We start from the raw sequence: 15961 nt of genomic DNA on the forward strand, positions 1-15961 counted from the left end.
GCTGATACTTGGGGAAATAAAGAACTCTTCTAAAAGAAGTGATAAAGAAATGTATAATAAAATACAGTCAGTTTTAGAAGCACTCTCAATAAATCAGATATGCAGGCCCTGAGTTCAAGAACACGACAGGAGAAGTGACAGACATGATAGTGATATTAAAACTCTGGTTTTCTGTGAGAGTAAATCAGCAGAATCCTACAAACCAAGCATAAACTAAACAGTACTTAATCAGAATAGAAACTTGCAAAGTAAGCAGAGGTGTCCCAAAGATTCTGGATGCTTACAAAATTCTTGAATTAGATAATATTTCCAATTATTTACTTATAAGCGAATTTCCTCAATTACAGGATTAAGTTTCAGAGATTTAAAACAAACTCATAAGCACAGCTTCTTAGACTAATGACATTAAAGGACACAACATATTTTATACAACTGTTAGTGGATATTCTGTTAATGAGTTAAATATATACCATATATAATATAAGCATGATATGCTTAATTTGTTATAGCATTTTGCTTGATGACAGGAAAAGTTTTACATAATCTCCACTTTGATCTCCAAAAACTTACACACTAAGAAAGCCTAAAAATTTTGGAGACATAATAAATGTATTATAAATATATACCTGAAAGCAAAGTATTATAATATGGTCTTGTTGTATGCAGGCATCCGAGTGAGAAATATTAATAAGTCTAGAGTAGAGCATAACTCAACAGGGAAAAGGTCTAAGTGTTTAGATCGGGTTTGCAAATTATGATTCTTTTGGCGGATAGTTTTATTTATTCAACCAAAGTTATTGAAAATCTGATATATCACATACATTTTACTGAGAGAAACAGTGATTCCAGATCTATTGCTTATTTGCAAGGAGTTTACATTGTGAAGGAATAGGTAGACTAGTAAGCAAACAATTAAATATAGAAAATCAGTTTCCCTAATAGGAATAGTTACAGGCTGCCATGAAAGTGCATACAAAATATGTGTGAATGAAGAGGGAGGAAAGAAGGTCATCTAATTGAAATAATAGATGCTAAAGTGAAGAATAAAAGCACGTATCCCCCATCATGCTGTGTTTCTCAAAGTCCAGTTATTGTCAAACCACCTTTTCAAATTTGGCCATGAACTACCAAGTGTACTGTTACTTAATATTTTTCTTTACATTGATTTAGTTTTTCATTTAAATCATTTTGCACAAAAAGGAGTTTTTATTTTTAGAATAAATGGAAGTCAATTAACACACAGCATAACCATATAAAAGGTGAGATAAAAACAGTAATATTTTAGACATTATTTTTAGATATTATTGCTTTGTCTAGAAAAGACTGACCATGAGACAATGGGTAAGAATTTAAGATACATTAAAGAGGGACAAAATTATACTGAGCTCCTCCTTGACTTAATCAGACCAAAAGAATCGAGGTGATTATATCTTTCTTCTTGATTTGATGTTTATGTACCACAAACAAAATCCATTTCATATCCTTGCTATAATCATAAATCTCTTTAAAGTGTTCCACATTTTGGGAAAGGCTGGGATATACACAATAAATATTTAGGAGGAGTAAGATACGTCCTAAAGCTAAAGAAAGGAAAGAAAGTCAGAAAGTCTCAGTTTTTAAAATAAAAAACATTTTGCTGAAAGTTAGACATCAAATCTAGCCACATACTGAGTACCAGGATCCATCTAATAGCATCTGTGTATTTTCAGGTTACATTCTGACCTTTCTATTATTAGATCCTGTATCATTATATTGAATTGAAGTCAGATTTTATGTTATTCCAAGACACTGGTTCTAACTTCCTGAGTGACTCACAGTCCCTTGAGAATAACAGAGTGTAATTCCTCTTACACTGGATATAAATTCACCTGTATCTTTCTTTCAATAACAAATGAATGAAAGTATGTTATAAGAATAGCCCCAATTTTCTTTAGTTTATAACAAGTAAGACTCAATCCCAGACTTGTGGTTTTTAATTATTTTTAGTCCTTTGAGATCACCTTCCAAATGGAAAACAGTGTGTCCCACTGGGAGATGCTTGGGAGAACTATAGCCCAAGGGTGCAAAGCAAGTCTATTTTTGGTTTCTCAATGTTTTATAAGGATCTTGAGATCACTATCAGTTTTCCTAGGTTTCTCTTTTCTGGTATAAACATCCTTAGGTATTTCAAGCTCTGATTTGGAGTTTATATATATTACCCTTATCACTTGGATTGTCCTCATTTAGTGGGGCTTTGCTTTCTAATATCTCTCATTATGTGCAGCCACCAAAAAGAATCCCAGTTTGATAGCTGTCATGTGGCCAGAGTAGAGCATGGAATAGCTGCCACTTCTTGGGAGTTCTATTATCTCTTTATTACTACTGTCTAATATTTCATATTTCTGATTTTGGTGTTGACCATTTGGTGATGTCCATGTGTAGTCTTCTCTTTTGTTTTTCGAAGAGGGTGTTTGCTATGACCAGTGCATTCTCTTGGCAAAACTCTATTAGCCTTTGCCCCGCTTCATTCCATACTCCAAGGTCAAATTTGCCTGTTACTCAAGGTGTTTCTTGACTTCCTACTTTTGCATTCCAGTCCCCTATAATGAAAAGAACATGCTTTTTGGGTGTTAGTTATAAAAGGTCTTGTAGGTCTTCATAGAACCATTCAACTTTAGCTTCTTCAGTGTTACTGGTTGGGGCATAGGCTTGGATTACCATGATATTGAATGATTTGCCTTGGAAAAGAACAGAGATCATTCTGTCATTTTTGAGATTGCATCCAAGTACCACATTTTGGACTCTTGTTGACTATGATGGCTACTCCATTTCTTCTAAGGGATTCCTGCCAACAGTAGTAGATATAATAGTCATCTGAGTGAAATTCACTCATTCCAGTCCATTTTAGTTCGCTGATTCCCAGAATGTTGACATTCACTCTTGCCATCTTCTGTTTGGCCACTTCCAATTTGCCTTGATTCATGGACTTAACATTCCAGGTTCCTATGCAATATTGCTCTTTACAGCATCAGACCTTGCTTCTGTCACCAGTCACATCCACAACTGGATATTGTTTTTGCTTTGGCTCCATCCCTTCATTTTTTCTGGAGTTATTTCTCCACTGATCTCCAGTAGCATATTGGGCACTTACCGACCTGGGGAGTTCCTCTTTCAGTGTCCTACCATTTTGCCAGCAAATTTGCCAGCAATATTTCATTCACATCCTATCAATATGCCAGCAAATTTGGAAAACTCAGCAGTGGCCACAGGACTGGAAAAGGTCAGTTTTCATTCCAGTCTCTAAGAAAGGCAATGCCAAAGAATGCTCAAACTCCCCCACAATTGCACTCATCTCACATGCTAATAAAGTAATGCTCAAAATTCTCCAAGCCAGGCTTCAGCAATACATGAACCGTGTACTTCCAGATGTTCAAGCTGGTTTTAGAAAAGGCAAAGGAACCAGAGATCAAATTGCCAACATCCACTGGATCATCAAAAAAGCAAGAGAGTTCCAGAAAAACATATATTTCTGCTTTATTGACTACGCCAAAGCCTTAGACTGTGTGGATTACAATAAGTTGTGGAAAATTCTGAAAGAGATGGGAATACCAGACCACCTGACCTGCCTCTTGAGAAACCTGTATGAGTACATCATGAGAAATGCTGGGCTGGGAGAAGCACAAGCTGGAATCAAGATTGCCGGGAGAAATATCAATAACCTCAGATATGCAGATGACACCACCCTTATGGCAGAAAGTGAAGATGAACTAAAAAGCTTTTTGATGAACGTGAAAGAGGAGAGTGAAAAAGTTGGCTTAAAGCTCAACATTCAGAAAACTAAGATCATGGCATCTGGTCCCATCACCTCATGGGAAACAGATGGGGAAACAGTGGAAACAGTGTCAGACTTTATTTTTTTGGGCTCCAAAATCACTGCAGATGGTGATTGCAGTCATGAAGTTAAAAGATGCTTGCTCCTTGGAAGAAAGTTATGACCAACCTAGATAACATATTAAAAAGCAGAGACATTACTTTGCCAATAAAGGTCCGTCTGGTCAAAGCTATGGTTTTTCCAGTGGTAATGTATGAATGTGAGAGTTGGACTATAAAGAAAGCTGAGCGCCGAAAAATCGATGCTTCTGAACTGTGGTGTTGGAGAAGACTCTTGAGAGTCCCTTGGACTGCAAGGAGATCCAACCAGTCCATCCTAAAGGAGATCAGTCCTGGGTGTTCATTGGAAGGACTGATGCAGAACCTGAAACTCCAATACTTTGGCCACCTCATTGGAAGAGTTGACTCATTGGAAAAGACCCTGATATTGGGAGGGATTGGGGGCAGGAGGAGAAGGGGACGACAGAGGATAAGGTGGTTGAATGGCGTCACCGACTCGATGGACATGAGTTTGAGTAAACTCCGGGAGTTGGTGATGGACGGGGAGGCCTGGCGTGCTGCGATTCATGGGGTCACAAAGAGTCAGACACGACTGAGCGACTGAACTGAACTGAACTGAATATTTCATATGATCATTTGAGATACCAAATTTCATTGTTGACTCGTACAGAAATTGTAGCCAATGAAAACCTTAAAATATTTAATTTTGTTATGAATTGCTGGTTTTCTAAACTTGGCTCCACATCTGCTGGAATTTCCATACAAAAATTAAGGAAAAAGTATAAGGAAGATGACAGAAGGGCTGAGAATAAAAGAAAACAATGCAGTGAATTTCAAGTGTGATATATATTAAATAATCTACTTATTTAATGTGTATTAAAATACAATTGTCAGAGAAATCTGTGGTTTCATAGGTATTTTTAGTTAGAATTAATCTATGTTTTAAAAGACAATTGAGCTACCAGCTATCTGGAAAATGCAACTCAAAACCACAAGAGATAGTACTTTACATCTGCTAGGAAGGTTGTAATCAAAAAGTCAGGTAAGGGGAGAACAAGATGGCGGAGGAGTATGTGGATGTGAAGTACATCTCTCTCCATGGGTACATCAGGAATACACCTCCAGACACAGAAGTGCATGCAGAACACCAGCTGAGAGCAGACAGGAGTACCTGACCAGTGGAAAAGAATATGTAGAACCACACAAAACTCAGTAGGATGGAGGAACTAGGGGAAAAAACAGGAGTGTTACAAGGACTGGACCTGCCCTTGACAGGTGGGCGAAGTGAAGCAGGAGTCTGATCCTCACAACGGGGCAATTGTCTGAATCAGAGGAGAAACATTTAAGGCTGAGAGTGAAACAGCTGGTCTGTGGAAGCCTAAATGGAATGAGAATCAGACAGTCCTTGCCGCAGCTATACATACCCCAGGCATTAACAGAGTTTCTCCTCAAAGGAGCAGCAGCTGGGAGCTGGAGTTAAGGGATTGTGGAGGAATCCCTGGGTGAGGGCTGCTGTTGACTGCAGAGAGATGGATTGAGGGGATGTGAGGGCAGAGATTACGGTGAGAAATGAGGTGGAAAAAAGCCAGGCAGCCATGGAAGCAAGGTGATACTGCTGAGTCACACTGTAGGGGGTGGAGCCATCACCATGACCTCTCTCTCGTCACATGCCAGCGTGTGCAACTGAACAATAGAGAGGCTGGCCCATCAAATGCCTGACTCACTGAACCACAGAGCAGGGCCCCACCGAGGGTGCTCATTTCAGGGACTGATTTGCAGATCTACAGGGTAGGACCCCAGTCAGGGGGGCCCCTGTATGTGCCTGACGTGCTGGACAACAGGGAAAGACCCCAGGCGAGGGAGCCCTCTAAATGCCTGAGCGAGCAGAGCTACGAGAAAGACTGGCCAAAGACGCCTGCTGATCGCCAGCCACAGAAGGGTCAAAAAAAGACTCTGATAGGGCCATGATGCTTACAACAAAGGCAGTCTGTATCCCTGCACTCTTGGCGCTGCCAGGGTCCCTGCAAGCCAAGCAGCTGCACCATCTTCACGCTCAACTCTCACTGGGGCAGAGCTGCCACAGGCCAAAAAAAAAAAATGTCTTGTGTTTATGCACATAGGGTCACTTTGGTCATGTTCAACTCTTTGCGACCCTGTAGACTGTGGCTTGCCGGACTTCTTTGTCAGAGAAGGGGGTTCTCCAGGCAAGAATACTGGAGTGTATTGGACAAGATTGGTTGCTATACCCTTCTAGAGCACTATATTTCCTGCTACCACCCTGCCAACTCCCCTGAGTACCTGGTGCTGCCAGAACCCCTGTGACCCAAGCAGCTGCAGCACCTCCACACCTGGCCCTCAGAGGGGCAAACCCAAGTCTTCCAGGGCAGCCTCAGGGCAGAGCCCAGTGGACAACACACGTGTAGAGCTGGAAATAAAACCACAATTGAAACCCAGGGGTAGTGTGGCTAAGGAAGAAGATCCAAAACCTTCCCACTAGCTGTACAAACCATAGATCAAACCCATATGATCAACTAAGCAGACTCTGTGTCTATGGAATATATAAAAGGCCATTGAGAGTGCCCACAAAAGAAAAATGCACTAGCTCTGATACCTGTGGACGTTGGAGACAAGAACACACAGGAGTAGGAGCAGATTAAAATCTGAGCAGCCCCTAGAGCAGGTCCAGAGATCAGCAGTGTTGGAGGACATCCTAGGGAGGTTAGGTGAACTGCGATTCCAGCACGGGAAAGCACTCTGACAGCAGTAACTCAAGAAAAACGTTTATTATTCTTACTTTTTGACTTGTTCTATAGATTCTTTTGGATTTTTTCTTTTTTTTTTTCTTTCCTTTTTTTCTCCCTCTGTTTTAGTTGTCAGTTCTATTGGCACTAGAAACCCAGTTAAGCTTTTGAGCTTTTTATTTCCTCAGTCACATTTTTTACTGTTATCATAAACCTCTGCCTCTATGTTGGGCTTTTGTAGTTCTGTGGAGTTTTCCTCTTTTCTTCCCCCTCTCTTTTTAAAATTTAAATTAAAATAAATTTAAACTTCTTATTATTTTTTCTACATGTATTCCTTTGTTTGCTTTTCCTACTGTTCTTTCCTCTTGCAGTTAATCTTTAATGTATATAAATCTACTTTTATTTAACTTTGCACATCTTTCTATCTTTTCTTTCTCTCCTTTTTTCTCAACATATATGTTAGTTTTATTTTCATTCATTTAGTCCCCAGTTGGCACCTTGCTTTAGTTTTGCTTTCCAGTTTGTGCTTTAATTAGTTTTGTTCTGGTAGATATAATTTTTGGCATTCTTTGTTCACCAGGTCAATCCAGTGTACTTTAATTTTTTGAACTGTTTTGATTTTGCTTATGGTTGTATATGTGTATATTCACTAATATTTTCTATTGTTGGTATAAACCTCTGCCTCTATATTGGGCTTTTGAAGTTCTGTAGAATTTTCCTTTCTCCCCCACCCCTTTTTTCTTTCTTCTTTCATTTTCTTCTCTTTTCTCTTTTTTATAATTTTAATTTTTTATACCTATTATATTTTTCTACATTTATTCCTTTGCTTGCCTTTCCTACTGTTCTTTTCCTCTTGCAGCCAATCTTTAATGTATATAAATCTTCTTCATCTACCTCTATTTAACTTTGCATATCTATTCTTTCTTTCCTTTCCTCTCAACATATTTGTTAGTTTTGTTTTCTTTGCTTTATTCCCCACTTGGCACCTTGCTGTAGTTTTTCTTTCCAGTTGTGCTTATTTTAGTTTTGTTCCTAACTGGTAAATATAATTTTTGATTTCCCTTGTTTGCCAGATGAATCTATGGTACTTTATTTCTGTTGGACTGTTTTCACTTTGCTCATGGGTGAATATGTATATATGTATATTCCATTATTTTAGCTATTATTTGCCTGATTTTGTAACCACCATTTGTCTGGAGTTCATCTTTGGTTTCTCGTTTTTGGATATTTGCTTTAATCTCACTTAAGGCCATATATATCAATGATTACCTTAAATGTAAATGGATTAAATGCTCCAACCAAAAGAAACAGGCTGGATGAATGGATACAAAAACAAGACCCATATATATGCTGTCTACAATAAACCCACTTCAGACCTAAAGATACATACAGACTAAATATGAGAGGATGGAAAAATATATTCCATACAAATGGGAAGCAAAAGAAAACTGCTGTACAATCCTTATATCAGACAAAGTAGACCTTAAAATAAAGATTACAAGAGATAAGGAAGCACACTACATAATGATCAAGGGATCAATCCAAGAGCAAGACATAACAATTGTCAAAAGGGAAATAAAAAAATTTCTAGAAACAAATGACAATGAAAACATGACAAATCAAAACCTATAGGATGCAGCAAAAGCAGTCCTAAGAGGGAAGTTTATAGCAATATAATCCTGCCTCAAGAAGCAAGAAAAACATTGAATAGGCAGTCTAATGTTACACCTAAAACAACTGGAAAAAGAAAGGCAAAAAACCCCCAAAATTCATGGAAGGAAAGAAATCATAAATGTATGAGCAGAAATAAATGAAAAAGAAATGAAAGAAGCAATAATAACGATTAATAAAATGAAAATATGGTTCTTTGAGAACATAAACAAAATCGACAAACCATTAGATAGACTCATCAAGAAAAAAAGAAAAATCAAATCAACAAAATTAGAAATTAAGAAGGAGAGGTTACAGTAGACAATGCAGAAATACAAAGTATGTAAGAGACTATTATGAACAACTATATGGCAGTAAAATAGATAACTTGGAAGAACTGGAAAGATTCTTGGAAAATTTCAATCTTCCAAGACTGAACCAGGAAGAAATAGAAATTATGAACAACCCAATTACAAGCAGTGAAATTGAAACTGTGGTAAAAAATCTCCCAAAAAACAAAAGCTCAGGAGCAGATGGCTTCACAGGAGAATTCTATCAAACATTTAGAGAAGAGCTAATGCCTATCCTTCTAAAACTCTTTCAAAAAATTGCAGAGGAAGGAACACTTCCAAACTCATTCCACGAGGCCACCATCACCCTGATACCAAAACCAGACAAAGACAACACAAGAAAAGAAAACTACAGGTCAATATCACTGATGAATATAGATGCAAAAATCCTCAACAAAATTTTAACAAACAGAATTCAGCAACACATCAAAAAGCTCATACACTATGATCAAGTTGGGTTTATTCTAGGGATGCAAGTATTCTTCAATATATGAAAATCAATCAATGAGATACACCTTATTAACAAATTGAAAGATAAAAACCATATGATTGTCTCAGTAGATGCAGAAAAAGATTTTGACAAATTTCAGCACCTATGTATGATTAAAACTCTTCAAAAAATGGGCATAGAAAGAAATTACCTCAATATAGTAAGGTCCATACATGGTAAGCCTTGATAAGCCTACAGCAAACATTATTCTCAATGGTGAAAAACTGAAAGCATTCCCCCTAAGAAGACAAGGGTGTCCACTTTCACCACTATCATTCAACATAATTCTGGAAGTCCTAGCTATAGCAATCAGAGAAGAAAAAGAAATAAAAGGAATCCAGACTGGAAAAGAAGCAAAGCTCTCACTGTTTGCAGATGACATGATAGTGTATATAGAAAACTCTGAAGATAGTATCAGAAAGTTACTAGAGCTAATCAGTGAATTTATCAAAGTTGCAGGATACAAAATCAATACACAGAAATCACTTGCATTTCTATATACTAATAACAAAAAATCAGAAAGAGAAGTTAAGGAATCAATCCCATTCACCATTGCAACAAAAACAATTAAATATCTAGGAATAAGCATACCTAAAGAGACAAAAGAACTGTACACAGAATGTTATAAGACACTTATGAAAGAAATCAAAGATGATATAAAGATGCAGAGATAATGTTCCTGGGTAGGAAGAATCAATATTTTGAAAATGACTATACTAACAAATGCAATCTACAGATTTAATGTGATCCCTATCAAATTACAAATGGCATTTTCCGCAGAACTAGAACAAAAAATTTCACAATTCATATGGAAACAGAAAACAAACCGAATAGCCAAAGCAGTCTGAAGAAAGAAGAATGGAGTAGGAGGAATCAACCTTCCTGGCTTCAGATTATACTACAAAACTACAGTCATCAAGATGGTATGTTACCAGCACAAAAACAGAAATACAGACCAATGGAACAAGATAGAAAGCCCAGAAATAAACCCATGACCCTATGGGTACCTTATTTTTGACAAAGGAGGCAAGAATATAAAATTTGGCAAAGAGAGACTCTTCAATAAATGGTGCTGGGAAAACCGAACAGATACATGTAAAAGAATGAAATTAGAACAGTTCCTAACACCATACACAAAGATAAATTCAAAATGGATTAAAGATCTAAATGTAAGACCAGAAACTATAAAACTCTTAGAGGAAACCATAAGCAGAACACTTGATGAAATAAATCAAAGCAAAATCCTCTATGACCCACCTCCTAGAGTAGCAGAAATAAAAACAAAAGTAAACAAGTGGGACCTGATTAAACTTAAAAGCTTTTTGTACAGCAAATGAAACTATAAGCAAGGTAAAAATATAACCCTCAGAATGGGAGAAAATAATAACAAGTGAAACAACTGACAAAGGATTAGTTTCCAAAATATACAAGCAGCTCATACAATTCAATACAAGAAAAACAAACCCAGTCATAAAGTGGAAAAAAGACCTAAACAGACATTTCTCCAAAGAAGACAGCAGATGGCTAACAAACACGTGAAAATATGCTCAACATTGCTCATTATTAGAGAAATTCAAAGCAACTATAATCAGATATCACCTCTCATCAATCAGAATGGCCCTCGTCAAAAAGTCTACAAACAATAAGTGTTGGAGAGGGTGTGGAGAAAAGGGAACACTCTTGCACTATTGGTGGGAATGTAAATTGATACAACCTAATGGAAGACAGTATGGAGATTCCTTAAAAAACTAGGAATAAAATCACAATATGACCCAGCAATCCCACCCCTAAGCATATACCCTGAAGAAACCAAAATTGTAAGAGACACATGTATCCCATTGTTCATTGCAGTACTATTTACAATACTAGAACATGGAAGCAACCTAGATGTCCATTGACAGATGAATGGATAAAGAAGTTTTGGTACATCTACACAATGGAATATTATTCAGCCATAAAAAAGAACACATGTGAGTCAGTTCTAATGAGGTGGATGAACCTAGAATTTATTATACAGAGTGAAGTGAGTCAGAAAGATAAATACTATATTCTAATGCATATATACAGAATCTATAAAATGGTACTGAAGAATTTATTTACAGGGCACCAGTGGAGAAACAGACATAAAGAATAGACTTATGGACATGGGGATGGGGGAGGAGAGGGTGAGATGTATGGAAAGAGTAACAAGGAAACTTACAGTATCATATGTAAAATAGATAGCCAAAGGGAATTTTCTGTATGACTCAGGAAACTCAAACAGGGGCTCTGTGTCAACCTGGAGGTGTGGGATAGGGAGGGTGATGGGAAGGATGTTCAAAGGGAGGGAGATATATGTATACCTATGCCTGATTCATGTTAAGGTTTGACAGAAGACAGAAAAATTCTGTAAAGCAATTATCCTTCAATAAAAAAATATATAAACTAAAAAGAAACTTGAAAGTGTTCTAAAATTATTATTTTCCTGATCATAGGGTTGTAAATGTTGAAATATTTCAGGATATATCCTAAGGAGTGACATCAGGGTTAATAGAACTAGTTTTTGTGTTTTTATTGATTTTTAAAATAAAACTTCAATGTTTTTTCTTAAAAAAAAAAGTCAGATAGTAGCAAATATTGTGGAGGATGTGGCAAGATTGGTATCTTTATAGACTATTGATGAGAATATTAATATTAATATTTGAAAAACAGTCTGGCAATTCATCAAAAGGTTAAACATAAGAGTTACTCTATGACCCAGCAATTTTACCCCTAGATATGAAAGGAAAATAAGAACATATGTCTACACAAAAACTTGTACATGCAAGATCATAGCAGTAATATGCATATCAGACCCAAAGTGGAAACAACTCAAGTATATTCAAGGTTTTTAAGGGGAATAGTGACTGCTAATGAATATAGAATTTCTTTTGAGAATGATAAAATATTTTAAAATTGATTTTACAGCTCTGAATGTACTCAAAATACCCTGAATTTTACACTTTAAATGGATAAATTATATGATATGTGAATTATATCTCAAAAACTCATAAAATGGAAGTTGATTTTAAGTTGATATATATTGATGTAACAAAAAAATATATATGTTACAAATTCAGGGAATAGATAGTATACCTTTGTAACAGTTCAGAGATATTTCACTGCAAGTGAGAAAAAACCCAAATAGTTGTGGTCTAACAAGTGGTCCAATCAAGTAGGTATTAATATTTATACATAAGAAGAGTTGCTGGTGTTTGGTGGTTCACTTGCTGGAATTCTATCAACACGGACCCAAGTATCCTTTTGCTTTCCATTTGTGGTATGTTAATGGTTCATCCCTAAGCTCATGGTTACAAAGGGGCTGCCATCTATCAAAATGCTCCTGGTTGTCCATACATTTTCTCCTTCCTGCTCGTCTGAATGAGAAGGAAAGAGTTCATGAACCTATAGAGGTGAGTCACTGCTCAGAAGAAGTTCTTTCAGAAGTGCCCAATCAGGAATAGCCACACTGGACTTTGTGAGAATGAGGAATACATCTTTGTTTGCTAAGCTACTGAGCCTTAAAATTTTACTTTTTTCCATGACATCATGTAGCCTTCTTTAACCAGGGCAGCGTGGGAAATATGAGTAGGGAAGTAAGTGAGCAGGGAAGTAAGTAGGGAAGTAAGTTCGTTCTTCCGCTTTGAATATTCTCCTTGATATCATAAGGGTAGGCTTTGACCAAATTTTACCACTTTGGTTACTAAGATGATTTTTGTCTTTCTGGAATAGTGAATACGATAAAGCTTGCTTCTCCTAATCTTCCCCACTTTATTTTTCCAGGGCATCATTTTTCTTTATTAATAGAGTCCGGCTCTTAGAACACTGCCCAGAATCTAGAAGACACGTGATAAGCAAATGGTGAAACAAAGAAGGAAGAAAGGAAGGTGATGATAAGTCATGAGCTGAGCATACCAAGGTAGGGAAGCATCATGGTCAAGAAGAATAATTCTGGAGCCATGTTTTCTGGCTTCAAGAATTCAGTTCTTAAATAAATATTTGCTAGCTGTTTGGTCTTGGAAAAATAACCTCTCCATTCATTCTCTTCCTCATCTCTAAAAGAGAATAATTGTGCCTGTATCATAAAATTGTTTTGAGGAAGTGAGTTGTATGTAACATTCTTGGAACAGACTTGACATTTAGCAATGTTATTAATATATCAGTGTTAGCAATTATTATTATGGTGTGAAATCCAGAAGTACTCTATCTTGATTCCAATAGAATATTCCATAGCGTTTCTTAAAAATCAATCTCTCCTCTTGTTATACCAAGATAGTGTTAGTCACCCAGTCCTCTCCGACACTTTGCGACCCCGTGGACTATAGTCCACAAGACTCCTCTGTCCATGGAAATCTCCAGGCAAGAACACTGGAGTGGGTTGCTATTTTCTTTTCCAGGGGATTATCCAACCCATGTAGGGAACCTGGGTCTCCTGCAGTCCAGGCAGACTCTTGCCATCTGAACTCTTTGTGACTCTATGGACTGTAGCCCACCAGGCTCCTCTGTCCGTGGGATTCTCCAGGCAAGAATCCTGGAATGAGTTGCCAAGCCCTCCTCCAGGGGATCTTCCTAACCCAGGGATTGAACCCATGTCTCTTACCTCCTGCATTGGCAGGTGGGTTCTTTACCACTAGAGCCACCTGGGAAGCCCTGTTATACCAATAAAGCCATAACATAAAATAGGTAATAAAAAAAATAGTTCTAAAATTTTAATCATACATGTTCACTATATGTATTTCCCTTTCTTCATTCTATCTGTAAATAAGCTTTGTTGTCAGCTTTAGGGCCCCCAGAAAGAGAGAGAATAAGCACTGTAAAAGTCATTGCCAGAGGGTAAGCGAAAAAAGAAAACTGGTCCTGCCAGCTGGCAACTGTGGGAAGGAAAAGGAAGAGTTAGTAGGAAAAAGTCTGATTGTCTTCCCAGAGGAAAGAGAGATGGTAACCAAAGGAAAGATATAAGCAACAGTGCTTTGATGAGCTCCTCCTTCTGCCCCTGAGAGTTCTCTGTGTTATCTGGCCCTCTTCCAACCTGCAGAGGCAGAATGAGCAAAGGTGGGCCAGAGTGAGCCCAGGTTAATAATCCAGAGTTGGACACTGAGATCCTGAGCGGAAAGAGCCTGTGATAGGTCTGGAGATGAAGAGAGTTCATGGACTGGTTAGGAAACCTAACAAGGAGTGTGCTGTGACAGGAGGATATTACATGATGTCTGAGGCAACTGAACAGCACCCAGACCAGGGATGGTCTAGCTGTCACAGTCTGGACTCTGGAGGCAGCACTAGGGAGAAGTAAGACGGGGCTGAGAACTTGATCAAGTCAGAGAAACAGAACAAAAGAGCCCCGGCAGCAAATAGCAGCAGCTCATCCCACAAGGGATCCCAGAGATGGGGGCAGATGTAAGTTTCGAAAGATGCCTGACAATGCTCACTCAGAGACCAGCTACCTGGATGTGGAGAACAGGAGCCAGAAGTGAGATATCACTTCATCACCAGCACCTACAGGCTGAAAGCTCTCTCCTGTTCTCAGACACTATCTTGGTAAGGAGCAGGGGAAAGGAGGGTGATCTTGATGGGATATTTGCAAGACAGAGATGACCTTAAGGAAGAGGAGTATATTTGCAATTAATATATTTTGTAAACCTTCCTGGTTATCCATTGATCAAGGTCTTCTGAAAATGATTAGATTTTTACAGAAAAATAATGTTCTTATTACCCATTTATTTGCTTGTTTAACCTCTTATAATAATGTGGTCAATTTAAAGTGCTTATTTCATATGCTTGTATTTAACTTTCAGATTCATTTTATTGAAGGTCGATAGACCAAAGTAACACTCCTTTTTTACACCTTTCTTGAGGCATCTGGATATTACTTTCTCATTGTCAAACGGGAAGCAGGCCTGGTGGTAGATCAATCAGTCAGTCAATCAAGTCTCTTCAGTTATGTCTAAAGAGGCTCTTTGTGACCCAACGAACTGTAGCCCACCAGGCTCCTCTGTCCATGGATTTCCCAGGCAAGAATACTGTAGTGAGTTGCCATTTCCTACTCCAGGGGATCTTCCTGACCCAAGGATTGAGCCCTCCTCTCTTTCCTCTTGCCTCCTGCATTGGCAGGTGGATTCTTTACCACTAGCACCACTTGGGAAGCCCCACAGCCAGCCAAACCTCTGGAGAGAGAGAGCTAAAGGAAAGATATTGTGTGTGCTGCCTCCAAGGCAGGAAGAAGGAAGTGGCAGTTTACAGAGAAAACCCAAGGTTGAGATCCTTCCTTCTCCAAATAAGACTGGAGAAGATTCTGGAGAACTGAGATACGGTGGTAGTGGAGATGAGGACCTGTTGAACCAATAGTGTGAGCCCCACCCAGCCGGAAGCAGGGCCCACAGGACAAGACAGGTGGGGAGAAGCAGGAAGGCTGTGGAGCAGAAGAAGCCACTTGCTTCTCTGAGCTTCTGGCGTGAGTCTAGAAAGTGGATCTGATACAAAGAATGTTCCTTGAGGGAGATTTTCAGCTTTTGAGATAATCTATAGATTTAATATTTTTTCCATTATATTCTATTGATTAAACTTCTGTGATAAATTTGTATTTCTTATGTTTGCAAGCAGATAGCTTCAATATAACCTGGTAGATTTTATTTTAGCTCAGCTTGGTAAGAACTTTGCAAATTGAATTGTAAAAATCTCTTTCAAAAATGATGCATTAAAAAATCTCTATACTCTTAGAACATAGTTCTCATTGAAAATATTAAACTGTTGATACAGTATTACTACCTACTAATCCAAATGAATGCTAGCAGATACACTACATGAATGCATAGTAGTTAAATACTAGACTTGCCTTGGAGTTAGTG

Source organism: Muntiacus reevesi, chromosome 16, assembly GCF_963930625.1.
Source record: "Muntiacus reevesi chromosome 16, mMunRee1.1, whole genome shotgun sequence".
Classification (NCBI taxonomy): domain Eukaryota; kingdom Metazoa; phylum Chordata; class Mammalia; order Artiodactyla; family Cervidae; genus Muntiacus; species Muntiacus reevesi.